The sequence below is a fragment of the Rhipicephalus microplus genome, chromosome 6, assembly GCF_043290135.1.
Source record: "Rhipicephalus microplus isolate Deutch F79 chromosome 6, USDA_Rmic, whole genome shotgun sequence".
NCBI lineage: Eukaryota > Metazoa > Arthropoda > Arachnida > Ixodida > Ixodidae > Rhipicephalus > Rhipicephalus microplus.
In genome coordinates this window covers 7,440,597-7,467,806 of record NC_134705.1, presented here as the reverse complement: position 1 = coordinate 7,467,806, position 27,210 = coordinate 7,440,597, and the positions used below count along the sequence as shown (strand labels likewise).

The 27,210-nt window shown below is 45.7% G+C and overlaps 1 protein-coding gene across 10 annotated transcripts in view; it reads right to left on the bottom strand.

Annotated features, from left to right (window-relative positions):
* The window catches only part of LOC119167755 (uncharacterized), a 595,822-nt gene that overhangs the window by 82,507 nt on the left and 486,105 nt on the right, over positions 1-27,210 (bottom strand). Inside the window, exon 16 of one of the 10 annotated variants that reach the window (XR_012883841.1) lies at positions 24,398-24,907. The exons of the other annotated variants lie outside the window; for them this stretch is intronic. The gene's annotated coding sequence lies outside the window, so the exon portion shown is untranslated. The remainder of the gene's footprint in view (positions 1-24,397; positions 24,908-27,210) is intronic. 10 annotated transcript variants of the gene reach the window in all.

Sequence of the window (27,210 nt, the reverse complement as noted above, 5' to 3'; positions counted from 1 at the left end):
CCCAATAATTATGAAGTCCAAATGCGCGTCATCAATGGCACTTGGAAGCTGTAACATCAAATCTGTGGAAGAATCAGGTGCGCAATAACAACTACAAACAGTTAATAGCTTCTTATTTGCCAGCTCGAGTTACACCAGACAGGTTCACATGCCCCGACGACAACGTCAAGTTTGGAAGACACTATGTCACTTTTCACTAAAATAAATACACCAGCACCATGACCGTTTCTATCTTTACCGTAGTACGTGTAGTTTGCTGGAAACACGTCGTCTTCACGTATCTTATCATTCAACCAAGATTCAGTTCTGACCACAGATGGCCCGAACATCGCAAAAATGTGCAACATTCCCTCACTTTGTTTTAATGCTTCTGCCCTTGAAAGGAAAGGCTCACTCTTCCAGACTGACAAGGTCATAGCAGTGATAGAACTTCGTGTATCTCTGTGTTGTAATCATATTTTTTACAATTAAGTATCAGTGTGTCATATTTCAGTATGACCTTTTCACTTTACTTTTTATGTGTTTTTGCGTAATTCCACAGTATTTTTCTTCAGAGACACTAACAGTCGAGGCTTTACTAGCGTTATGGAGAAAGTCCTGCTTTTCTTTAAAATACAGAAATTTGGCAATTAACCGTCCATTTCTGCCTACTTGGAATTCAATTGAGACAATGTACATGTTCTATTGTTAAATAATGGATACCCAACTTAGAGCTACATATCTGAGTAATGTGGTTCTCTGATTCTTTACTTGTTTCATTAACTTCGGTATCTGTCACTCCATAAAAGATGAGGCTATGTTGTCGACAACGGTTCTCTAGTTCATCAACTTTTCTGGTCAGTGACTCTATTTCTTCTTTTGGTTTTCCTGCATTCTAATGCAGTCTAATATTGAACCGTTCAGATTGTCAATGTTCGACACTTTTGTTTCCAACGTAGCAATATGACCACCAATCTCTCCGACTGCTATTTGATCTTCTGCCTGCATAACCTAAATAGCAGTAAGCTTTTCTTTAATAGCACTTTGACCATCTAGAAGATGTTGCAATTTTGTGTCTACTGCTGGCCCCGGGTTAAGTTCCACATCTCCGCATCAAAAAAGGGAGTACAAAGTAGAACGAAAGATGCAGTACGAGGCGAATAGCACGCCTCAACCGAACTGTATCATTTGAGTGAGACACAACACAATCAAATAACATTTGGCGTGGAACCAGCAAAATGCACACCCCATAGTTTTGATAGAAAACCTCGCCACTGACCTGCAAGAACAGCAGGAAATGCAGAATGACACTGCAGAAGCCATGCCTATTCCCCGCATTGCTGACTCTGTGAAAACGCCCGCCTTATGTAGTCTGTTGAACTGAACTAATTGGTGACATAAGATCCAATGTTCATATTCTGGCACTGGACATCTGCTGAAGTTCGTTGAGGCACATACGTTCATTCCTTCTGTATGCTGTTGCAATTTACTGCCAGGTACCATCACTGCTCTATCAATCAGTGCTTCTACCTTTACCCAGCTTTCGCCGGAATGTGATCCTTGATGTTGGTCTATGCATGACAAGCCAACAATCTGCAAGAACAGGAACTGTGTGAATGACATTGCAGAAGCCTTGCCGATTTCACATACTGCTGACTCGGTAGAAATGCCCGCCTTATGTAGTCCACTGAACTGAACCTATTGGTGATGTGAGATCCAATGTTCGTAGTCGAGCACTGGACATCTGCTGAAATTTGTCGAGGCACATACGTTCGTTCCTTCCGTATGCTGTAGCAATTTACCCCCAGGTGCCGTCGCTGCTCCATCAATCAGTTATTCTACCTTTACCCAGCTTTCGCCGGGATGTGATCCTCAATGTTGGTCTATGCAAGAACAACAGGGAATACATGAACGATATTGCAGAAGCCATGCCGATTTCATGCCCTATTTGAATTTTTCCATCAAGCCATTCATTTGGAAATGGTAGGCAGTGGTATTCTGGTGAATATTACGACATTCGGCAAGAAGTGCGTTGATGACTTCGGAGAAGAACACACGTCCTCTGTCGCTGAGAAGTTCACGCAGTGCACTAAGACAGAGAATGAAGTTCTGCAGAAGAAAAGATGATACGTCGCGTGCTATGGCAGCAAGCAAAGCGGCTGTTTCTGTATATCGTGTCAAGTAGTTGACAGCAACAACGGACCAACGGTTTCCGGAAGTCGTGAATAGAAGAAGCCCATACAGGTCGATTCTAACGCGATCAAAAGGCCTGGCTGGGCAAGAGATTGGCTGGATCAGACCAGAGCCGTGATGAGGGAGGGCTTGCGCCGTTGGCACTGCAGACATGACTGAATATACTTGTGCACAAAGGTGTACATGCCTCGCCAATAAAATCAGGAGGAAAGCCGAGCGTATGCTTTAAAAACGCTTGCATGTGCGCTCTAAGGGTCGGCGTGGAAAGCTCCACATATTGCAGCACTAAGATGGCGAGGTATGACCAGTAACCACTTTAGGCTGTCAGACTTGTAATTCCTGCGATAAAGAAGGCTATCGTGGATGTCCAAGTGAACTGCTTGACGGCGCATTGTATGAAAAAATGAAGAAGTGAAGGAGTCTGAAAGGAATCGCAGAAGAGTGCTGATCCAGTCATCCTTAGGTTGCTCAGACGTCATGTTGCAGTTTGCTGAGAACCCAACCATTTCATCCACAGCAGATACACAGGCAGAGGTTTCACATGACACAGGTGAGCGTGACAGGGCGCCAGATCAGTGTGATGGCGGGACCTGTAGGCAACACGCATGTCGAACTCTTGCAACCGCAAAGCCCAGAGAGCTAAACCAACGGATTGGGCCCTTCAAGATGGATAACCAACAAAGTGCATAGTGATCGGTGATTACATCGAAGGGGTAACCAAATTTACCTAGAGCCCTATTTACCAGACACTACTTCATTGTCACAAAATATTTTTTCTCTGCTTTGGTGAGGGTAAGGCTTGCCTATGCGACTGTATACTCCTGGAATTCTGATTTGCACTGCGTGAGATTGGCGCCGAGTTTAACACAGCTGGCATCGGTGAGTACATCAGTCTGAGCAGTGGAGTCCTAGTGACGCAAGATTGGCGACAAGGTCCAGCATCCACTCGAATGTTGCGTGCGCCTTGCAAAGACCAAAAGGCATGAAACGGAACTCGTAAAGGTCATCAGATGTGACAAAGACCGTCTTAGGTTCATCTTCAGGTGAATAGGAACTTGCCAGTAGCTGCTCTGCAAGTCAATAGAAAAGAACTCCGCTTCTTGGAGGCAGTCAAGGGCATCGTCAATTCTCGGTAAGGAGTAAACGTACTTTCGAGTTATTTCGTTAAGACGATGATAGTCAACATAAAAGCGGATTGAACCGTCCTTCTTAACAAGAATGACTGGAAATGCCTAGGGGCTATTCGAAGGCTGTATGATGCCACACTTGAGTATGTCAGCTACTTAGTCGTCTATAACCTGGCACTCTGTCGCGGACACGTGATAGGGTCTTTGACCCAGTGGTGTATTGGTACCAGTGTTGATGCGGTGACACACAGCTAACGCGCAGCCGAGGGAAGTATGCTGGCAGTCAAAGGAAGAACGAAACTTGTCCAGGAGTCGTAGAAGCTAAGCACGTTGGGAAATGGTTAACGTGTCGGCGATAGAGCTGCTCAGTATATCAGGCCTAGTAGTTTGCGACAAAGAGGCACAGGTCACTCCGGCAACTTCAAGTTCAATGGAAGGACCAATCGGTATATCGATAATTGCAGAAGGGTCGAGACAGTAGACACGCTCGACGCACTCGCCCTGAAGCAGTGTTACAGGACACGACAACAGGTTCAAAATGAGCAGTCTGCTGAAGCCGTCATGAAGTTCCAAAAGGGCATGAGGTAGCGGCGAACACTTGCAACGAACGAAAACAGCAGATGGCGTGAAAAGGGCACTCGACTCGGCGAGCGAGTTGCAAGATGCCATGGCAAGGAAAAAAGAGTGTGGTGGTATAGTAACGTCTTCAGCAACTGAATAGTTTGTTCCTAGCTCCAAGATCGTCAAATAACATAGTATCACCAGACACTTTAAAATCCACCTCAGCCTCAGAGCAGTTGATTGATTGATATGTGGGGTTTAACGTCCCAAAACCACCATATATGATTACGAGAGACGCCGTAGTGGAGGGCTCCAGAAATTTAGACCACCTGGGGTTCTATAACGTGTACCCGAATCTGAGCACACGGGCCTACAACATTTCCATCTCCATCGGAAATGCAGCCGCTGCAGTCGGGATTCGATCCCGCGACCTGCGAGTCAGTAGCTGAGTACCTTAGCCACTAGACCACCGCGGCGGGGCCCTGAGAGCAGTTGATGATGACCTTATTAGCAGAGAGAAAGTTCCAACCCAAAATGAGGTCATGGGAGCAGGAATCCAACACTGGCAATACAACCTAGATGAGGCCATCAATCGCAACGCGAGCAGTAGAGGCAGCGGCCCGCATGACGTGCTCTGTGCTGGCTGTACGAAGCGATATACTTGCTAGTGGTGTCAGAACGTTTTTGAGCAGTTGGCAAAGTCTGGTACTGATCACAGAAACTGGGGCACCAGTGTCAACAAGAGCGAGTGCAGTGACGCCCTCCACATATATACATTGAGAACATTCGTTGGTGAAAAGAGAGGCCTTGCTCTTTTGGCGGGTGACTGAGTTCCTGCCTATGGAACGTCCCCAGGATTCGGGCTCACGAGCAGGAGGCGCGCTTTCCCGCACGGTGGCGGTGGGGCCACGCGTCACTCTATGGGACCGAAAAGCAAAACGATAATAACTCCTCTCCCTTTCCGATTTTCTTATTGCTTTCGTAGTTTCAAGTAGCAACTCTATGAACCTTTCTTCTACCGGTGTTACAGTATCGTAGTTGCAATAGTGCGAGTTCCCCAGCTTATTAAAAATAATGCACAGCATCTATGGGCTTTCTCGGAAATATTGGCTGTTTTACCGCGTTTGAATCGCTGCCGTGGAGACGTGCTTGAAGATATCTAATTGCTTTCTGAGATTTAGGTACTGGCGTATGTCTAGTTCATGATGGTATAGAGCGTGTTCGAATCACGTGGTAAAAAAAAGTTCCCTGGCCAGTTTTGTTCAGAATGCGACAGCCGTCAATAAAGTCCCTCAATAAATTCAAAAGTATCGAAAAGCTTTCATGAAGCCGACGGCGCCCGCGATAGGCTGATCTGTGACACGCGACCTTGCTACGCCATGAAGGTTCCCGCGGTCCGGGAGGAGAGCGCTCGCTTCGCCTGTTCCGCTATGCACATTGTGCCGTGATTTCGTTCTGGAAGATCCGATATGCCGTGTTGCTGTGCGTTTATTTTGCATCCCGCGGAGAAGTTATTTTGCATCCCGCGGAGCAAGCAGAACATAACCAGAAGAAAAGTGTGGTTGCACAGAATTGGACGGAAAGACTTCGAACCGTCGGCCACTGCACGACTATGCGAGGTAAGTAACGCGACGCAAATGCGCGAGAAAAAGCATACGCGTGCATGTGCCGAGCTGCAATAGCATTTCATTCGTGCAAGCTGGTTTTGATGACCCACATTTGTCGAGATTATTTATTTTAGTGCTTTATGCACCCGCTGACGTAGGTCATGCACTACGAGCCTAGCATGCAAGTAAATAAAGCGAGGGAAGTGCACTAACTCGCTGACAGATATCCGCATTGTGTTGCACGCGACCTAAATTTGTCTGCCGTCGTGGTATGGCAGTTACTGCGGTTGCGGTGCTCGGCTGCTGACCGGAAAGACGCGCTTCGATCCCGTCCTCGACGGTCGCATTTTCGATGGAGGTGAAATGCTAGAGGCTCGTGTACGGCGCGTATTCAGTGCACGTAATAGAATCCCAAGTAGTCGCGAAATTACCGGAGCAGTCCACTACGACATGCCTCTAACTCATATCGTGGTTTTGGCACGTAAAACCCCAGCAATTATTATTATTGATTATTATTAAGTGATTTTTCTAATGTTTTCCCTGAAATATAGTGACAAGACCATGCTAAATTTTGTTGTGTTATCGTTTATTTATTGTGTTATTTATACTATTTCTGTGTGTTATTTGTTGTGTTATATATTTATTTCTGAAAACATATGTGACAGATTGAGCGCCCTGCGTGCCAAACTGTATTTAGGAGCAGAGGCCTCATGTCAGGCTATATAGCCTTTATCCTCTGCTCCCTATCCTGTAAGAATTTCAGGACAAATAAACTTCAATTCAATTCAATTGCTATAGCGATAAACATTCATGAACTTCAGCAGTGAGTTCTACTATCTCTAGTTCTCTATCTCTGTGCGCGTTGTTAACTTCGCTCTACAACATGTTCAGAAAGTCGTTTCCAACTCTGCTACAGGATCATTTTACAGAAGACCAGTTTGAACCGATTATTCTCAAGAATACCGGTGAAAAGAAGCTAAGGCCATTTGCGACGCCAAGCATCTTTTTGCATCGACCAGTTGCAAAGCCACGCAAGCCACCCCCTAAAAGAACAAGAGTGGAAAGTACTGGTATGTTCATGGTGTTCATTAGGAAAAATAATCTTGAATGCTATTCACAGCGTTCAAGTCAAATTTGATTGCAATGAAAACAATCCTTGAGTTATCATTTGTCATTATGTTCATGTATCCTACCCAGATGACACCAAAGGCAAGCAAAACACACGGGTCGATGTCGAACCTTAGCCAGTCGGCACTGAGAATGGTAAGTTTCTCCCATCTGTGAGCTCCTACCTTTCCATCAGCTGGTAAATTGCGTGCTTATGCTCTTCATCCGTTCACATACAGACAATATATGCTGTGCAGACAGCACAGAGATATTTTATATTTTGTATTTACAATCTTTTTTTATGTTGTAAAATATGGTTCAAACTTACCTTCACGTCTAATAAAGCTGTGTCTACAGCTGATCCAAGCAAACAGGCAGATATGCAGATGATCCAAGCAAACAGGCAGATCCAAGCAAACAGGCCCAAAGCATGTGTATTCCCCATGTGAGATACCGATGCCTCTCTACATTGCTGGTTGTCAAGTTGCTTTGTGCTCTACGCAGATGTTCCTGATATGCAACTAGACCTACAGATCCCTGCTCCATTCCAGCCAGAAAGTACACAGGCTAGTAAGTTAAACAGTTTTGTTCGAATTTTTTTGTGTGCCATCATTCAATGCCTCTTTTGCCCATAGCGACATACATACAGAAGCTGACACAACCTTTCTTTCAATGCAAGTTTCCATGCTACTAGGAGGTCGAGGCCCTTTGTTTCACAAATAGCAATACATTATACCCGTAAGAGTACCGATTTGTGTGCAACTCGTGCAGAGTGAGAGAAAATGAACTGCATGAAGGGAACAAGGGAAAAGAAACATGCGGGAATGTTAGATATTCCTGCGCTTATCTGATGTTTTTGTGTTGCGCTTCCCTGCTCTCATGCAGGTCATTTGCTGTCAGCAACGAATTCTTAACAATGCTATTTAAAACTAGGGGAGATATCGCACTGATAAAGCATACACATACAGAGAACAGCAAACGGGCTGTTCGTGCATGCGCTTTCTGTATCAGCGTGCCATCTTCAATATTGCCGCGAGGCGTTTTGCGGATAGTGTTGCGCATGCCGATACCACCAGCACGCGGCCTTATCGTGGTCCAGGATGCACCGCGACTCATCTGCGAAGATCATGGCCCGCACGTCGACCATTCGTTGATAACAAGATAGCGCCAGACGCTACGACGACTGTATCTCGGATGGTGAACGCGCCTTGTGTTCCAGTGGGACATTTCTGTTACCCGACGGCCGTCGAACGCGCCTTGCGTTCCAGTGGGACATTTTTTTCTGTTACCCGACGGCCGTCGAACGCGCTGTTCGCCTCCCGCTATGCCGGTGTGTCTGTTTTCCTTTTGTGAGCGCAAGTCCGCCAAATAAACGGATCTCCTTCTATTTTTACTAACCTCCCGGTCTCCTGTCTTCGGGCTACCCTCACTCTTACGTGACATCTGGTGGAGGTGCGGGGTATGAACGAGGACGCTGAAGACACAGATACTCGAAGCAGTCGCCGCCTCCGAAACCTACCACCTGAGCTGGGACCGCTACCGAACCCCACGCGACCACGAAAGGACGCTTCCACAGCCACCATGAGCACCCCGCAATCACCTACCCCTGTCATGCTGCAGCAGCCGCGGGTGCCCCCAACTTTCCATGGTTATGCCGCTGAAGACCCAGAAGAATTGCTCGACCAATTCGAGCGCTTGGCTACCATAAACAGGTGGGATCAAGAAATGAAGCTGCGATACGTTTTCTTTTCCCTGGACGGCCCCGCCAAAACGTGGTATGAAAACCATGAGACCACACTGACCACCTGGGAATTTCTGAAGAATGAGTTGCTCAGGACCTTCACCAGCATCATGCAAAAAGAAAGGGCCCAGCTGCTGCTAGAATCGAGGACCCAACAGCCCAATGAGACCCTAAAGGTGTACGTCGAAGAAATGAAACGTCTTTTTAGGCGAGCGGACCAAGACATGACCGAACACAAAAAGGTCGGATACCTAATGCGAGGGGTGAAGGAGTCGCTTTTCGCCGGTCTCATAAGGAACCCTCCTAAAACAGTCGCCGAATTTACTGAAGAAGCGCACACCATAGAAAGGACCCTGGATGCCCGGACTCGGCAATACAACCGCCCGTTTCAGCTCAGCTCGCTCTATTCGGAACCGATTCGAGGTGGGCTAAGCACCAACGATCTGCGGGAAGCTATTCGAGAAGTGGTTAAGGAAGAACTACGCCGATTGCTACCTCCTACCCCGCAGGCCCCCCCCAAGGAGCATCTCTCTTGGACATAGTGCGTGATGAAGTCCAGCAGGCGCTTGGCTCTTCATCAGCGACGACTCGAACAGAGGCCGAAGCAATGACTTACGCCGCTGCAGTGAACACTAGGCCACCCCGACGAAACGAGCCCAGTCCTCGACGGTACGCTGCAGCCCCGAGTAGCCGTCCGCCCTTACCCGTCCGCCCTTACCCGCCCACCCTACATACGAGAGACGCCCGAGCCAAAGAAAATGCGACACCTGGAGAACTCCCGACGACCGTCCCCTATGCTTTCACTGCGGTGAGGCCGGCCACATTCTTCGACACTGCCCCTACAGGCGGATGGGACTGCATGGCTTCTGATCTCAGGCACCACGGCCACGCCCTGGACAACAACCTCCGGCAATCGAAGACTACTTGCGCCATACAGAGTACTTGTCCAGCCATTCTCCATCACCGCCATCCCCACGCTTCACGTCACCGAACCGCAGCAACAACGAACGAAGAAGGTCCCCAAGCCCCCGTAGGGGAAACTAAAACCAGCAACCTTTGGAGGTGAGGTTGCTTTAAGAGGAAAAGCTGAAGACCCTCCACCGACGACCATATATGACGACAGCACATCATCTACGACGACGACAGCGCACAACAACCCAAGCCGCGAGACGAAGCAACCAGACGAAGCCGTGACCCGAACCCAAAACCAACGCGCAACTCCAGCCCACGTGCCACCGATTTTGAAGTATCTATCGAAGGCCACCCGGTAACTGCCTTGATTGACACAGGAGCTGACTACTCGGTCATCAGCGGGCCATTGACAGCACAACTGAAGAAGGTTAAGACGGCTTGGGACGGCCCGCAGATCCGCACAGCGGGAGGCCACCTCCTCACCCCATCGGGGCGATGTACTGCAAGGGTGACATTCGATGGTCACACATACCTTGCCACTTTCTTGGTGCTCCCACAGTGCTCCCGTGACGTCATTCTCGGCATGGACTTCTTGACTCAACATCACGCGGTTATTCACCTGGCGTCCAGATCCATCAAACTTTCCTCGGATCAAGCCATAAATTCATACTCGGCACCACACAATCGCGCAGCCCTCCGTGTGCTCGAGAATGACGTGAGCGTCCCACCCCGATCAACGACCCTAATCTTCGTAACCACTGGTACTGCCGAAAATGCTCATGGCGTCGTCGAAGGTAACATACAGCTTTTGCTTGACCGTGATATCGCAATCGCAAGAGGCATTGCGGACTTCCGGAATGAACAGGGCCCAGTGCTGCTAACGAATTTCAGCCAAGAACACCGTCACCTGGCCAAAGGCACGACCATTGCCTTTCTCGATGAAATCGGGGAAGTCAGTGACACCCTCGCCCTCTCGAATCCAGCGACCATCACCCCACAGACCCACAACTCGCAGCTGTCATTCGACATTAACCCTTCCTTGCCTCAATGCAAGCAGCAACTGCTCCAGAACCTCCTTCGACGTTATGACGACTGTTTCGCCACTTCTTCACAGGTCCGACACACTTCTCTGGCAAAGCATCGAATCATAACACAAGAAGACATCCGCCCTCTCCATCAAAGTCCTTATCGTGTGTCGGCACGTGAACGTCAGGCCATCCGAGAGCAAGTTGAGGAAATGTTACACGACGATGTAATTCAGCCATCGAAAAGCCCATGGGCGGCACCAGTCGTCCTTGTCAAAAAGAAAGACGGAAGTCTTCGGTTTTGCGTCAATTACCGACGGTTGAATAGTGTAACCAAGAAGGACGTGTACCCTTACCAAGGATCGACGATACCCTTGATCGTCTTAGTGATGCAAGGTACTTCTCGTCCATTGATCTGAAGACAGGGTATTGGCAAATTCAGGTTGATGAAAGAGACCGAGAAAAGACCGTCTTCATCACGCCGGATGGATTGTATGAGTTCAAAGTGATGCCATTTGGACTTTGTTCCGCTTCAGCAACCTTCCAGCGTCTAATGGACACAGTACTGGCAGGTCTCAAGTGGCAAATATGTCTCGTATACCTGGACGATGTGGTCGTCTTCGCCTCCAACTTTAGCGACCACCTGAAAAGACTCCGGACGGTACTGGACGCAATTAAGTCATGAGGGCTGACACTGAAGCAAGAAAAATGCCATTTTGCCTATAAAGAACTACAGTTCCTTGGCCATGTTATAAGCAAAGATGGCGTAAGACCAGATCCCGAGAAGACAGCCGCTATCGCACAGTTTCCTCAACCGCAAGATAAGAGAGCAGTGCGCCGGTTCTTAGGACTGTGCGCCTATTACCGACACTTCGTCAAGAACTTCTCACACATTGCTGCCCCTTTGACGCAGCTCACCAAGTCGGACGCCCCTTTCGAATGGAGGCATTCAAAGAACTTCAACAACGTTTACAGTCGCCGCCTGTGCTGGGTCACTTTGATGAAAATGCCGAAACTGAGATACATACAGACGCCAGCAGCATCAGCTTAGGTGCCGTTCTCGTTCAGAAGCACAAGGGCTGCGAGCGCGTCATCGCGTATGCAAGCCGCTCACTGTCGAAAGCGGAAGTGAACTATTCCACGTCTGAGAAGGAGTGTCTTGCGATAGTATGGGCCACCTCGAAATTCCGCCCATACTTATATGGCAGACCCTTCAAGGTTGTAACGGACCATCATGCGTTGTGCTGGTTGGCCAGTTTGAAAGACCCTTCTGGCCGCCTCGCTCGATGGAGCCTACGGCTTCAGGAGTTTGACGTGAAGGTAGTCTACACATCTGGTCGTAAGCACTCCGACGCAGACTGCCTCTCAAGAGCCCCTCTCGGCGCACCACCAAGCCATGAAGACGACGATGCATTTCTTGGGCCTATCAGCAGCAGCACCTTTACATTACAGCAGCGCTCAGACCCGATCCTACAACAGTTGATCAACTACATCGAAGGAAAGGCCTCCATACCGCCTGCACTGTTCAAGCGTGGGATATCCTCCTTCTGTGTGCAAAACGGGGTGGTAGTTAAAAAGAACTTCGCACCGAATAAGGCAGCTTACCTTCTTGTCGTCCGAAGCAGCCTCAGAGAAGAAATTTTACAAGTGTTGCATGACGAATCCACTGCAGGCCACCTCGGTTTTACACGCACACTCCACAGAATTCAGGAACGATACTACTGGCCCCACCTCTCCTCAGATGTTGCGCGGTACGTCAAGAGTTGCCGTGAATGTCAGCGCCGGAAGAGACCTCCAACAAAACCAGCTGGATTTCTCAAGCCAATTGAACCCCCATCGAGACCATTCCAACAGATTGGTATGGACCTGCTTGGACCTTTCCCCACGTCAACATCCGGTAACAAGTGGATCATAGTGGCCACTGATTACCTTACCCGATACGCTGAAGCTAAGGCCCTCCCGAACGGCACAGCCGTAAAAGTTGCCTAATTTTTTGTGGAATCAATTCTCCTCCGTCATGGCACACCTGAGGTACTAATAACAGACAGGGGAACAGCGTTTACGGCTGATCTTACTCAGGCAATCTTACGTTACAGTCATACAGATCACCGAAGAACAATTGCGTACCATCTGCAGACAAATGGTCTCTAGGAACGCTTGAACAAGACCATTGCCCATATGCTTGCTATGTACGTGGACACAGAACACAAGACCTGGGACTTAATTCTGCCTTACGTGGTCTTCGCCTACAACACCGCGGTGCAGGAGACCACTAAAATGACAACATTTAATCTCAACCATGGGAGGGATGCCGTTACTACCCTGGACGCCATACTGCCTAATGTCACCGATGAAAACAACCTAGATGTGGCCGCCTACCTTCAGCGCGCAGAAGAAGCCCGGCAGCTTGCTCGTCTGCGCATAAAAGACCAACAGCGAAACGACGCAAGAGGCTACAACCTGCGGAGACGCGATTTAACATACAGGCCAGGTGACAAAGTCTGGGTTTGGACGCCCGTTCGCCGCCGAGGATTAAGCGAAAAACTCATGCGCCGTTATCTCAGCCCATACAAAGTCATCCGTCAAGTGGGTGAAGTGGACTATGAAGTGGTCCCTGATGGGGCTAGCTCATCCCAACGACGCCGCGCACTACAAGAAGTGGTACACGTCGCCCGTTTGAAGCCCTATCATGCGCGCTAAAGGAGGCTCCCTGTTTGCATCTCTTGTTTTGTTTATGTGTGCGTGATTCGTGCTTATTTGCCATTTACTTTCGCACAGGCTGTCCTTTTGTTTTGGTTTTATTTTAAAGAAAGCATCGGGTCGATGCTTACGTTGAGGAGGAAAGCAATGCCGCGAGGCGTTTTGCAGATAGTGTTGCGCATGCCGATACCACCGGCACGCGGCCTTATCGTGGTCCAGGATGCACCGCGACTCATCTGCGAAGATCATGGCCCGCACGTCGACCATTCGTTGATAACGAGATAGCGCCAGACGCTACGACGACTGTATCTCGAATGGTGAACGCGCCTTGCGTTCCAGTGGGACATTTCTGTTACCCGACGGCCGTCGAACGCGCCTTGCGTTCTAGTGGGACATTTCTGTTACCCGACGGCCGTCGAATGCGCCTTGCGTTCCAGTGGGACATTTTTTTCTGTTACCCGACGGCCGTCCAACGCGCTGTTCGCCTCCCGCTAGGCCGGTGTGTCTGTTTTCCTTTTGTGAGCGCAAGTCCGCCAAATAAACGGATCTCCTTCTATTTCTACTAACCTCCCGGTCTCCTGTCTTCGGGCTACCCTCACTCTTACGTGACAATATGAAGCACCACCTAGCCCCCACTCTTGCCTGTTTAGCATTGACAACTGCTTTATACCTAATTTCGGTGCACTAATTCAGGCCACTTGATACAAGCAGCTCTATAGAAGAGAGTGGTCCAGCTTGAAATTGAACTTCAGGCGATGCGACGGAAGCTTCAACTTGCTCAGAGGCAGCGTTTCCAGGCACTAACTGCAAATAAGCACCTTGTCGCAGGACTAAACAAATACTTGAATGAAGACCAAGGTAAATGTCTGAAGATGGCGACAATGCAGGGAACTCGATGGACTAAGAAGACTGTTATAAAGGCATTGAAAATGAGACTTTCCTGTGGAGCACGTGGCTATGACTCAGTCAGGGAGCTTGGACAACCTCTGCCAACAGAACGCACCCTACATCGTCACTTGCAAGGGTACAAGTCCACACCAGGTTTGCTGGAGGACATCATGGCGTCTCTAGCACTGAAGGTAAGTGCACAGACATGTGCCCATGACCCTTGACCTGTCTTGTTACCATAGTACCGCTGTTTGCATCACCTAACTAAATCTTTCCACTCCATAGGTTAGCCTCATGTCACCAGAGAACCGGCATGCCACTTTAATGCTCGATGAGATGCAGCTTGCACCAGGCTTAGTATACAACCCATCCTCGGGAACAGTGCTTGGAGCCCCAACTATACCTCTTGCAGACGGAACACTGCCACCCGACTGTTTGGCCACTAATGGGCTGGTATTTATGCTCGGTGGGATAACAACCTACTGGAAGCAAACAGTTGCTTACCATTTGACTGGAAATTCATTCCATGCCAAAACAGTCAAGGATATAATCATCGTCATCATAAAAGCATGTGAGGCAATTCCCCTGAAAGTAGATGTTGTGGTGACAGACATGGGAGGGGGGAACCAAGCCATCTGGAAACTGTTCGGTATAATTGTAGGCAAGCACAGGAAGCCTAAAACCTCGTGTCCCCACCCATGTGATGCATCTAGGCAACTTTTTTTCATGGCTGACGTTCCTCATCTCCTTAAGAACCTGAGGAGCCACTTTACTAAGGGCCAGAAGATATACTTGCCCGTAGAAGTAGTGAAAAAAAAACAATCTGCCAGGAAATGAAATATCCATCGAGCCTATAAAGAAGCTTGTCGAGATAGACAGCAATGCAGAGCTAAAGCTAGCTCCCCACCTGAAGCCTTCTTCAGTTGACCCCAGCCATTATGATAAAATGAAGGTGGGGCCAGCATTCAGCCTTATCAACAGCGACACTGCTGCTGCAGTACGCTTGCTCGCAGATAATGGAACATTAGATAAACCAGCCTTGATAACTGCATGGTTTCTTGAGATGATGTTTCGATGGTTCAGACTCATGACTTCCAGAACAATAAAACTGGCTTTGAGCCATTTTGATGATGTTGAGTATGGAAAGGCCCTTCAGTTTCTTGAAGAAACAATTGCACTTTTTGAAAAAATATGTATTGGGGATGAAAAAAAAGCCACCTGGAAACCAGTGCAGACTGGCGTTATCCTAGCGACAACATCAGTGTTGCTACTGCAGGCACTGTTTCTTCAAAAGTACATCTTTAAGTTTCTGCTCCTGAGCAGGTTCGGCCAAGATGCCCTAGAGAATCTTTTCTCTGCACTAAGGTGTGAGAACCCGGTGCCTCGTGTACTTGAATTCAAGTTTTCGCTTTGAGCTGCTACGATGGCCCAGTTTCTGAGGCCAAGTAAGGAAGGCAGCTACACTGAAGATGACTGCTTTCTCTTGACTAGCATGGCCAATGACAACAAACCAAATGAAAGCAAAATGTATGTTGTTCGTCGTCAGACCTCCTTGATATTCAAGACTTAGAACATGAATCCTTGGAGTACCTTGCTGGTTATGTTGTTGCACAAGTCAAGAAGGCAAACTCCTGTCAAGCCTGTGTTGAAGTGATCACAAGCTCAGCCGAGGGAAACAAGCTCACAATGCTGAAGTGCTTAAACAAAGAGAAGCCGGCATTGACAGTCCGATCACCAGCTGTCTTGCAGTTAATAGAGGCTGCTGAAAATTATGTGCGCTGAAATGAAGATGCATTTATTGCAAACAGAGTTTCCGCATCTAAACTTCAGAAAACCATTCAAAGTTCCTTGTACTTGGGCAATTGTTTCCCTACATGCCACTGCATGTCGGACAAACTCCTTGCCATGTTTTTAAGAACTAGAATCTCAATTCTCGTGAAAAAGAAAGACCATCTCCTTATGACAAAAATTCAAAGCTCACAGAAGTGTGGTAGCCGAAGCATTGGAATGCATGTTGCTGCAGGTAGCATTAGGTAGTACAGGTAGAAAAGTTTGTGTAAAATGTATGATGTCTCTTGTACTACTGTAAGTGTGGCTGTTCTTTGTTTTTGCATTTTAATAGTTATTTAAGCTACCCTTACTGTTCAGTGCCAGCTTCATGTCATGTCCTTTTGTTCACTTCGAAGCACATCCTAAGCGTATTTCGTGCATTGAAGGTATAATTAAATATACTAGTAAGTATCTGCATTACTCTGTACTTTGCATTGTGGGTGGCATGTGCCGCAGCTTTTGTCTGCAAGCATAACCTTAGGTAGTTGTACAAATTAGTGTCATTATATTTTTGTGCTGCATATGTATATGAATGGATGGATGAAAAACTTCGTTCAGCTCCTGCAAGGCGGCATGTGTATATGTCAAGCCGTTATGGTAAATAAGTGGTAGTTGCTGTTACTGTACTGCTCGTGTAGTGATAATTGTGTGGTATTATGAAACTTTGTTTGGGTTTGTGTATCATTCAGGCTTTTTGTTCAAACAAATAATGTTGTGTAGTGTGACTGTGGCCGCTAGGTTTGGCGGCAACAGGAAAGACAGCTACTAACATGTGATGTGTAGCCGCTTCACCTGGCGGCGTTGAAGTGGTCCTGAGTTGTTTTTGATACGCATGTTCCCAGTTGGTGTTTGCCGGCGGAGTGTGGCCTGGCGTAAATAAACGTTCGTGTTCCTCAACCCACAATCTGTAACAAATAATACTCTTGTTCCTACATTATGATCTGTTCTATATTTCATATTGTTCTGTATGCATTGTCTATTTCTTGTATTGTGTTATTCCCATTGTATTGCTGATCCTGCCTAAAGTATGGCATTTGGACTGGCTGTATGTTCTAAAATAAATAAAGAAATACCACATAGCCATTGCTACTGGCCATCACTGTATTTTCTGAATTGTGTTGTTCCCACTGTATCGCTGACCCTTGCCTAAAGTATGGCATTCGGACTAACTGTATGTTCTTAAATAAATAAATAAATACCATATAGCCATTGGCCATCACTGTATATTTCTTATATGTATCGTTCACCGCTGCCTAAAGTATGGCATTCCGACAGGCAGTATCGATCTTCTTAAATAAATAAATAAACATCCCATATCCACAGCTACTGGCCACCAAATAATAAAACTATATCAAAGTACATTATTGTCTACTCTGTTACCCTTAGGTTACCCTCACACTCGGATAGTAAACGAAATGTCTCGGTAAGCAGCAATGCTATTTCACTGATGAAAAGCACCAAGCTGCGAACTAACGTAGGAAAAACAGCAGAAGAATATAAAATCGCCAGCAAAATAAAGTGCAACAATAATTAGGCCAATTGGCGGGCGTTTCACTTAAGGATCTTTAATCCTTGAGAAGCTTGTGCGCTTCAGGGAGGCACAAAGGCAAATCGAAAAAGCATAAACACACTATTAAAAATCCACGTGGTGACTCAAGGTTACGTACCGACGTTGCTCATATCAGGAATACAACCGCATTCACACACCCGCACACAAGAAGCCTTGTCGAAAAAATTTAGCTACACCATGGTGTTTTGCGCGGTTAGGTCGCATTTGCAACACGAATTCACAAATTCGACGATCGGCGATGACACGCTGCTTTGGAATGTCGTGACGCTTGCGTTGACTCGTAGAACAGAATAGGAAAAGACACTCAAGTGGTCGGGCAATCGCCGCACGCAGTGAGAAGAAGACTGTTAGCGCAAGCGTTTCCACCAAATTTTAGTTTCCACACACGTGCGCAGGATGTTTACTTTCAGCGAGGATCGCGTTTCAGCAACGCCATGTCGAAATTTTTTCGCTCCGGATGGCTGTCAGATGCATTGTTCAACCGAAGTGATCGCTATATGTACACAGCACACTTACGAGCAAGAAAGGCGGAGAGCAATCGGATTAAGCGCACGCAGTTGCCAAGGTATGGCCAATACAGCGACCAAGGCAGGCGCCATGGAGCCGCAGGTAAACTCGCCTCGGGTTGTCTTCGGTCCCGGCTCGTTGTTGTTTCCGTCAAGGGCTTCGACTATTTTGTGAAATGAAAGCGAATCAACGTGCCTTCGTTTTTTTTAGTTATATGCAGCTAATTTAGGTTGAAAACGCAATGTAATACGAACGCGAATAAACAAGATGTAAACATCCTGAATCTAGGCGATCAAACACTTTTTCCGCTCTCTTTTTTAATGTTTATTTGAAATAAAGGCACAGCTTTAACATTTTGGGCCCTTATTTCCGCCTTCATCACAGTCAGGCATCAGTAGCTTTTATTTTCTGGCATGTGCAGATATTTTTCCAACAGTTGAATGCCATGCTTAAAGCTGGGCGTCGTCTGCTACAGGAACTTTCTAGGTGGCGCGCGCGGCAGATGTCGCTACCTTAAAAATTATGGAGGGACCTTAGCCGATGGATGGATGGATGAATGGATATGGCTGTACCCTTTAAATCGGGCGGTGGCTAGCGCCACCAAGCCGTAATACTTAATCAACCAAAAACTAGATTTGTTTTTTTTTTTTCTTCAATAGGTGAGTTTGAGGATTCGTACTTTGCAGTGAAGAGTTTAATTTTCACTCGTGCCTTGACTTTAGCCACCAATCGGATAACCTTCTTCTAGTTAAGTCTACCCGCTTAAAGTCTATTTTGCCCTCCCGGTCCCTAAACCCCAGTGCTTTGAAAAACTCTGCGCCATCATCCTGAACTATAGGATGAAGCCCTTTACAGAACATTATCAAGTGTTCGGCAGTTTCTTCTTCCTCTCCACACGCACTGCATACTGTCTACCCCTTCGTATTTGGCCCGATATGTCTTGGTTCGCAGTACTCCTGTCCAGGCCTCAAACAGTAGAGAACTACCCCGAGTATTGTCATAGATCCTTTTCTTGGCAATTTCCTGCTTAAAAGTTCGATAGATCTCTAGTGCGGACTTCTTAATCATGCCCATTCTCCACATGTCAGTCTCCGTTTCCTTCACTTTCTTTTTAACTGATAATTCTTTTTGGTTTGGCCACCTGCTGTTTTCTAAGTATTTAGTAGTCAATTTCCTGGTTCGCTTTCTCCATTTTGTATCGACATTCTTCATGTACAAATAGCTGAAAACCTTCCTAGCCCAACGCTCCTCCCCCATTTCTCTCACTCCCTTCTCAAATTTTATCTTGCTGCTAGCTTCCCTGCCCTCAAATGATGTCCATCCCGTATCACCTTGTACTACCTGATTTGGTGTATTCCCGTGAGCTCCTAAAGCAAGCCTACCTACTCCACGTTGCTTAATTTCTAATCTTGCTTGAACTTCTGATCTCATGCACAAGACCGCATTGCCAAACGTCAGCCCAGGAACCATGACCCCTTTCCATATTCCTCTCACAACATGATACCTATTGTAATTCCACAGTGCCCTATTTTTCATCACTGCTGCATTCCTGTTACCTTTAGTCGTCACATATATTTCGTGTTTCCTCAGGTACTCGGTCCCATTGCTTATCCATATGCCCAGATATTTGTATTTATCTGTTATCTCTAGCGTAACCTCCTGTATTCTAAGCTCACTACCTTCATTGTCATTGAAAATCATGACTGCTGATTTTTCCTTACTGAATCTAAAATCTAATCTATCTCCCTCATTACCGCAGATGTTCATCAATCTCTGCTACTCTTCCTTGTTGTTGGCCATTAGCACTATATCATCTGCATACATTAACGCAGGTAGTGCCTGATCAATAAGTTTTCCTTCTTTGACTAAAGAGAGGTTGAAGCCCAGTCCCCTTTCCTCTAATTTGGCCTTTAATCCTTGTAGGTACATCATGAATAATAAGGGCGACAAAGGACACCCCTGCCTAAGGCTCCCGTTTTACCTCTGCAGGCTTGGATACCTGTTTTTCCCACTTTATAACTACCTTGTTACCTGTATAGATATCCTTTAAAAGATTAGTGACTACATGTTCCACGCCTAGTGTGTCCAGTATTCCCCACAATTCCTCTTGAACCACGCTATCGTACGCTCCCTTGATATCCAAAAATGCTAGCCACAGGGGCCTGTGTTCCTTTTCTGCTATTTCGATGCACTGCGTCAGTGAGAACAAATTGTCTTCCAACCTCCTGTGTTTCCGAAACCCATTCTGCAGTTCCCCCAGTACCCCCTCATCCTCTATCCATGCCTGCAGTCTTTCCTTTATAATCTGCATCCCCAGCCTGCAGGCCACTGATGTCACTGTTATAGGACGGTAGTTGTTTATGTCAGCTTTGTACCGTTTTCCTTTATGGATCATGCTCATGCTGCTAAGTTTCCATCCATCGGGAACTTCACCATCGATTATTATTTTGCTCACTGCCTCTCTCAAAGCCTGCTTAGACTTCGGACCTAATGTCTTTATCAGCCTAATTGGAATGCCACCTGGGCCTGTTGATGTACTACTAAGAACCCTTTTCTCAGCCCTTTCCCACTCTCGTTGTGAAAATGAAGACATTGCACCACTTGATTCGTCCTTGTCTATTGTGGTGCATAAAGTACTTCTTTGTTGAAATTTTTCTGTCACCCTTGTTCTTATATATTCAATAGCTTCGTCCCCTTCTAGCCTAGCACCTTGGGCTGTAGTTATAAAACTCTGCTCTAGGCTCGTCTCATTTCTTAGGGAGTTTAGCTGGTTCCAAAATTACGCAGCTACCTTTCTATCTTTTTTATGTACTTCATATATTTTTTATGTACTTATAGCCGTCAAGCCCTCATAGCTCCATCTAGCGTTAAGACGGTGTACTCTACGGTGCCACGTAAAAATTAAGATAGAGTACGCGTGAAAAGAGAGGATTCTTACGGAAGGCCCATTCATGACCCCGCAAAACAATATTTATTTATTTATTTATTTCACAATACCGCAGGCCAATGTGCTGGCCCAAGCAGGAGTGGATACATCAAAACGTAATTGAAGAAAACAACAGACAACAATACAAAAGAAACAAAAGGTTAAGAAAGAAGGTGACGCTCAAGGTCACCAAGAAACTTATTAGAATGAAAGATGTCACACGGCAAACAATTCCAGTCATCGACAGTTCTAGGAAAAAAACTATATTTAAAAGCATTTGATCGGGCAAAAATTGGGGTTAGAGCATGTTCATGACCATGACAAGTACGTCGTACTGAGAGCGGTTTAACACAGTCAGGGAGATCAATTTTTACAATACCACACAAACAATTGTAAAGAAAGGAAAGACGACTGAACTTTCTCCGAGCTTCTAAAGTAGAAATGTCGTTTAATTGCATTAAAGTGGCCGGGGAATCAAACCTATGATATTTGCCAAAAATAAACTTTACAGCCTTTCTGTTAATACGTTCCAGATTCATAATATCTTTCTTGGTATGCGGATCCCAGATAATAGAAGCATACTCAAGCTTAGAACGAACACAGGCATTATAGGCTAGAATTTTAGTACGCGAGGGTGCAGATGCTAGTTTTCTTTTTAGAAACCATAGCTTACGTAATGCAGAAGTGGTAATGTCAGTTATGTGGGTCGACCAAGTCAATTTGCTTGAGAGTGTGACGCCCAAGTACTTATACTTGTCTACATTATTTATGTTAGTGCCTCTTAGAGTATAGTGGAATTGACTAGGACGTAGCTTCCTGGTGATGCGCAGAAGCACAGTTTTGTTAGTGTTTAACTGCATGCCCCCGTTCTGACACCAGTTATCGATAGGGATAAGTGCATCTTGTAAAGCCACATGATCACACGGTGAGAAAATTTGCTTAAAAATGACGCAATCATCCGCGAACAAACGCACAGACACATTTTCAGGAATAAGAGAAACTAAATCATTAACATAAATTAAAAACAAAAGTGGCCCTAGCACACTTCCCTGTGGGACTCCAGAGGACACACGAAGAACAGTCGATGAAGAATTACCAATCACTACATACTGACGTCTATCTTGAAGATAAGCCTGAATCCACAGAACAATTTTTGTAGGTAGTCCAATACGCTGTAATTTGTGTAACAATTTCCCGTGTGGCACTTTATCAAAGGCTTTACAAAGATCTAAAAACAGTACATGAGTTTGCCCAGAAACATCAAGCACACGTGAAAATTCATGGACAGTTGTAACTAACTGGGTAACAGTAGATAACCCCCTTCTGAAGCCATGCTGATGCTTTGATAGTACATTGTGTTCACTGAGAAATTCATAGACGTAATTAGCAATAACGTGCTCAAGAAGCTTGCAACAACTGCTCGTAATAGAAATAGGGCGGTAATTCTCAAATAATAAGGGGTCACCTTTTTTATGAATTGGTTTCACACGTGCTATACCCCAATCAGCCGGTATTTCTCTTGTAGCAATTGAAAGATTAAAAAAGCCAGTTAGGAACTCCGATAAGTATTCAGCGTACCGGTTAAAAAAAGCATTAGGAATGCCGTCAGGCCCCGGAGGTTTTTTGGGATCAAGTTGTAATAGCATGTGCAAAACGCCTTCTTGCGTCACTAATAGGTCATTGTCTGCGTCAACGAATGAATTCTCAAGTTCAAAATCATCGGTTTGAGAAAAAACGCTCTGGAAGTATGCATTAAAATGTTCAGCAATAGTAGGAGCGTCCGTTATTATTACACCATTAACCTTCATTTTACTACTTCCTGTCTTAGACTCGCTTAAATACCTCCAAAATTTTTTAGGGCTATTCTGAAGAAATTCAGTCAGCGTATTACTATAAAAAGTGTTTCTTGCTTGCACCAAGCTTGTTTGCAGTTTGTCTTTCAGTACTTTAAGCTGGGGTGTCATTGGCACATGCTTCTTGCGAAGCCTTTTAATTTTACGCTTCATGTGGATTATTTCTCGGCTAATCCAAGGGTTTGCACGATGCTTATAAGTTTTTCGACACGGTACAAAATTTTCAACACAATGACGTATGGTTCTAACAAACGATTGCCAAGAGGTCTCAACATTGTGTAACAAGGATCCGATATGCGTTTCAAGGTAGTCAATTATAGCTACATCATTCGCCCTAGTAAATTCCTTTATAAGTGTGGCAGGCTGGGTATTTTTAGCATGATGTAAAGCCTTATTCCAAGTAAAAAAAATCAGTTTATGATCAGAAATGCCCGGTTCGATTGCAACATAGCCATCAGAAAATATCTCACTTAGAAAGAGTAAATCCAAAATCGACCCGCCTCGAGTACAGACATCCACCGTTTGCTTGAGGTTGAGCAAAAACATGATGTCAAGAATTGAGTCACCCGAAGGAGAGCAGCCATAGCTTAAATTATCCCAAACAATAGATGGCAAGTTAAAATCACCTGTTAGCAAGACGTGTTTCCCACATAAACCTAGAAGTCGATCATATCATTTCATCAAAAACATATCTGCATTGGGTGTACGGTAAAGAGCACAAAGAAAGAAGGTAACATGGTCAAGCGATATTTTCAAAAATATGCTTTCATGATCAGCAATTTGATCGGCGAGACAGGCGTCAACGGAATCTTTTACAATAACCGCCACGCCCCCACCACGAGAGCCTCTATCCCGCCTAAAAACTTGATATCCAGGCGGCACAATTTCGTTGTCACCTATCAGACCATGTAGCCAGGTTTCAGGGATGACGCAAATATGTGGGTCATATAAAAGAAGAAGATTTTCAAGCTTATCGATTTTGTTAGCTAGGCTCCTAGTATTAAAAGATATCAAGCGAAGCTGGAACGTTGGGAATTGCTATGCTTTAGCGGGGTGTTTTTTAACCTTTGACAGCCATTGACGGGAATTTGAAGAGTCGTTCCAACTGAAAGGGTCGGTACCAATACGGAGCCTATCTTCAACAAAAAATACATCTTTACCGGCATCTTTATCTGTCTTAGCTGATTGCCAAAGCAATTTACGTTTCCGACGCGTTTCCGCACAGTAGTCGTTTTCAATACTAATCTTGGAGCCATTAAGTTTTGAAACGTTTTTCTAGATAGCCTGTTTTTCCCTGTAGTCTTGGAAATATAGAATTATCGGCCTGTTATCTTTATTGCGTCCAAGCCTGTGAATACGAGCGACAGAAGAGCAATTCACACCTAACTTATTCCCAAACAATTCATCAATAACCTTACATCGCAGATCAGATTCAGTTTCATCCTGCGATTCAGCAATACCAAAAACTATCAAATTCGATCTGCGGGTGTAGTTTTCTAGGTCAATGAACTTCGCGCTCTGGATTTGAACGGCCTCTTGAACAGTTTCAACAATAGTGGTTAGTTTTCCATGGGTTTCGTTGACATTAGCTTCAAGGGCATTTAGGCGCACACCAAAACTCTCTATCGTTTTTTCAGTACCTTCAAGACGAGTTTTTAAATCGGCTATCTCTGCCTTGATTTCCCTCTGTCCATCCAGGATTGCCTGAAACATTTGTTCAATAGTAGGACCAGGATTTGATTCCACGTCCCCACAGAGAATAATTTTGCATGAACAGTAGCACTCATACGCAATAAGAAAGCAGGTGCGTGGGCACGGCAGAATAACAAGAAATCTGACAAGTCACTACGTATTGAACATTCATATCTAACCTGTACGATGAAGAAACCAAAAGCCGTGAGCCACATGTTCCCAGTGCTTTCGCCGCGCCCACTGTCGATGCTGAGGAATGGTCCAGCTCTTATAGCGTTGATTGCGACTGACGTAGCACATCCGGACCGGAAATGCAGCAGCGCCTCTTTGATGACGGTGATGTTGAAGTCATGTTGCTGTTTTGAGTTGCCTTGATAAAACGGCTCGGCGGAGGGAATCGGTGATAAGGCGCCAGCAGCAGAATTCAGCAACGCCTGTACGATGAAGAAACAAAAAGCCATCAGCCACATGTTCCCAGTGCTTTCGCCGCGCCCACTGTCGATGCTGAGGAATGGTCCAGCTCTTATAGCATTGGTTGCGACTGACGTAGCACATCCGGACCGGAAATGCAGCAGCGCCTCTTCGATGACGGTGACGTCGAAATCATGTTGCTGTCTTGAGTTGCCTTGATAAAACGGCTCGGCGGAGGGAATCAATGATAAGGCCCCAGCAGCAGAATTCAGCAACGCCTGTACGATGAAGAAACGAAAAGCCGTGAGCCACATGTTCCCAGTGCTTTTGCCGCGCCCACATTTTGGATTCGTTAAGGTAAAGATCGATAGTATAGCACATCAATAGGGTATTGTTAAAAAGACGAAGTGCGCCTTTCCGAACATTCAGTGTATGTACCACATAGACCCCTCAATTTACAATACATTCTCAAGTTTCACAGGTTACATGATAGTTACAGTTATCTACTAATTAGTTAATTAGTGCAAATTAACTAATGCATCCCTGGTCAGGCTTTCAAAGTGCGAGTAATATTCACAGGGCACGATATTATGAACGGGGGTATCAACTCGCCTACCGTGCCGCTTAAATACGGCTTACCTCAGAGATTCGCCCTCGGGCCTCTTTTCTTTCCAGTTTATATCAATATTGCCACCCGTGTTATCCAGCAAACCTAAAGCTTTTCGCAGATGCCTGCATGCTTTAAAATAGTTAATGCTTCCAGCGACCAGGTTTTTTAAAATAAATAACTTTTTATCTAAGATTCAAGATTGGTGCACAAAATGACAGATGACTTTTAACACGAGAAAAACTTTGGGGATAACCATAACCCGCAAAAAGATTCATTAAAATTTCAATACAACCTAAGCAATCAATTCTTGTTCTTTGTCTCGCAGTATACGCACCTTGGTCTTGTAATAACATCTGATTTAAGATGAAACGAACATTTGTGTTATACTGAAAAAGGCTTTGAAAATGCTAGGCTACCTTAAACGGGCACTCGCTAAGGCATGTGGCGAACCTAAATGACTGCGTGCAAACCGTATGTAATAACAATACTAAATAATCATCGGCTGTCTGGAACCTGCACATGCAAGCTAACACAGATAAACTTTACTCAATACAGCGAAAACCTGTAAAACTCATATGCAATGGCTAAAGGTGAGGCATCTCCGTCAGTTCTTCTGGAAAGCGCTAAACTAGAAACCCTGAAATGGAGACGTTATCACGAATTAATGAAGCTGTTCTATTTTATATATAATAATAAAGTGGCAATACAAAAAACTAATTATATCGAACAAATCTTGCACCATGAAACGCGTGCCTCCAATCTTGAAGGAGTGACTGAGAACCTATACACAGGTACCTTTTTTTTTTTACCCCACAAGCAGAGAGTGGCACAATTTGCCACCTGATATTCTTGAAAAAGTTCATCTCAACTAGTCTCTTTGTGCGTTAGCTGTTTCACATGGCTCATAACTACACCTTCATATATATTATAGTTCGCTCCATTTTAATACCCATCTTTGACCGATTGCTTGAGGTTCAATGCCTCCCTTCTGCACGATTATTCAATGCTTCGATTCTGCAATGTCTCGCTTCTTAATATTGCCGACTTTATTTTTGCTACAGTTGGTATTTGAGTTCTTTTTTACTTTTTACCCAAATAACATAACCTAGTGGGCACTGTTTTTGTAGTTTTTGTTTTGCTTTTGAGATTGTGGACCGTATTTCATGTAGCTTCTTTTTTTTTGCGTTTTGCATCATCACGCTTTTGTTCAAAACTCTCTATACTCCTACACATTGTTGCGTCCACTGCACCACACAGCCCTGCCCAAAGTCGGGCACTAGACTGGCAGTTCTTCGCTAAAATGAACAACAAATCTATAAATAAATAGGTCCACTTCCTCTTTTTCATTACGCGACTCCCTGACTAAACGATATAAATTAAAAATATTAAAGAGAGTAAGTTAAAAGAGAGATATATAATGTTAAAAGGCGGGGAGGTTAAATTTTTTAAGAACAAATAACACTATTTGCACTGTGTTATGTCCACGGTAGCCAGAATAACAAGCGTACGTAACAGGGAACTGAGTTTATTACTTTCAAGAAAAGCATTTGCGATGGTCCAAAAGCTGGCTTTCGAGTCCGCTGTGGGCCATAAAAGGGGGCGAGGAGCACAAAGGAGGGGCAACCAGTGCGCGGGCGCACTGATTGCACCGACAGTCAGTCAGTCCCCGGGTGGGCGGCTTCAAGTATCGCGGGGGCGAGGTCAGGTGGGGGGCAGGCCGCATCCCTGCACCTGGCTGGAAGCGGGAAGGCACGGTCTAAAGCCTCTTCATGCGTTTTCCAGTAGAAGACATGATGGAGGGGCTTTAGCTTCAACAGGCCAAAACCTCCTGCCGAAACTTCTTTTTTTTTATACAATGGCCACCGTTGATTTGGGCATTCTGTGAAACCAGCTAGCGACCACTAGTTGTCCTTTGGGGAGTTAGCGGCAATGTGAGGCGTCTTCCTTATGTGGTGTGACCTTTCAAGGTGG